Source organism: Pediculus humanus, genomic scaffold (assembly GCF_000006295.1).
Source record: "Pediculus humanus corporis 1103172108265 genomic scaffold, whole genome shotgun sequence".
NCBI classification, from domain to species: Eukaryota; Metazoa; Arthropoda; class Insecta; order Psocodea; family Pediculidae; genus Pediculus; species Pediculus humanus.
The window spans coordinates 28,857-30,466 of NW_002987834.1; positions in this window are offsets into that span (position 1 = coordinate 28,857).

Sequence of the window (1,610 nt, forward strand, 5' to 3'; positions counted from 1 at the left end):
TCCCCGGATATTAATTAATTATTATTATTATTATTATTTTACCCAGAGTTGTTTGTTTTCATCCCCTCTATCCTCTTCCTTCCCCTCCCTCTCCCATCCCATTTTTATATTTATGAAATTTATCGTGACGACTGACCTAATAAGTTTTTTTTTAATTTTTTTTTTAAATTGTTATTATTATTATTATTGTTGTTGTTTTTGTTGTTTGTAGCTGTTTGTCATTGTTGTTGTTGTTGTTGTTGTTGAAAAACATTGTGTTTGTACAAAAAAAACATGATGAAAAAGTAAAGAAGAAAAGTCGTTTTTAAACGACGACATTTTTTCTTTTTTAAAACGGAAATGAAACTGAAGAATTTTTTTTTTTTTTAGGTGCTGGAAAAAAATAAAAAATTTTCCTTCCCCTTCTCCTGCCCCCAACCCCCTATTCCCCCTCGATAATAATAAAGATAATAATGATGATAAATCTCGGGTTTAAATGTAATTAAGTTTGACACTTCAAAAAAACTTTACGTGTAACACGAAAAAATTATTTAAAAAAAAAAAAAAAATTTTTTTTTTGATGTTAACGAAATGACCTCGTCAATGAACTTCGTAACCTTTCACCCTTACCCTCCCCCTCCCCGACGCGTTACTCCATCATCCCCTTCTCCTCTTCTTACTCTTCTTAATTAAAACCTTTAATTAAAAGATATTTTTTATCCTGTTTTCTCTTTTAAAAAAGCAAAAGAAAAATTATTTAAAACTTTTTTTTCAGGATTTTTCCATTATCACCGCCATAATGATGATAATGATGATGATGACGATGATAATAATAATAATAATAATAATAATAATAATAATAATAATAATATCAAAAAAGTTTTACAGAGTTACCCACGCCGATATTCTCAAGGAATCGTGTTGAGAAACCTGGAATGCTGGATCCCAGGCGGGATTTTGTAATCAAAATAATAATGATAATAATAATGATGATGATGATGATGATAAAACACGGGTGAAACGCGCGGGGGAGGAGGGGGTAAATAATTAAAAAAAAAAACGGACTCAAATCAAAAATTTTTTTAAAAAATCCATCCCATTTTTTTTGGGAGGGAGGGAGGAGTAAGAGGGAGGGATCGAATCATCGAAAACTTGGGACTTTTAATGACGTCATACTAATTACGTAAACTAAGCAATTAAACCTTCTACGACTACCATTCCAAACAATAATATTAATATAACTCAAATGAAAAATTTTTTTTTTTTTTCTTTTTTACTTACAAATTTTATTTAATTTTTTTCATTTAAAACAAACAAAGAAATAAGAAACAAACAAACAAAAAACACGGCATTGATATTAATAATAATAATGATAATGATAATATTTATTTATTTAGCACAAATAACGAATGACATATCACGACTTTACACAACAACCGTTTCGTCCATGCCGTAGAAACCAACTAAAAAAAAAAAAAAAATGGGAAAAAGGAAAAACTTATCGATTAGACAAACTAAAACACGAAAACGACAATTGCCCCCCGCTCCCTACATCTCTACCTACCTTCCTCCTCCTTCCCTCCTTCTCCCCGCCCCCCATCCATCCTCGTTTGTTGATAACATTAAATGAA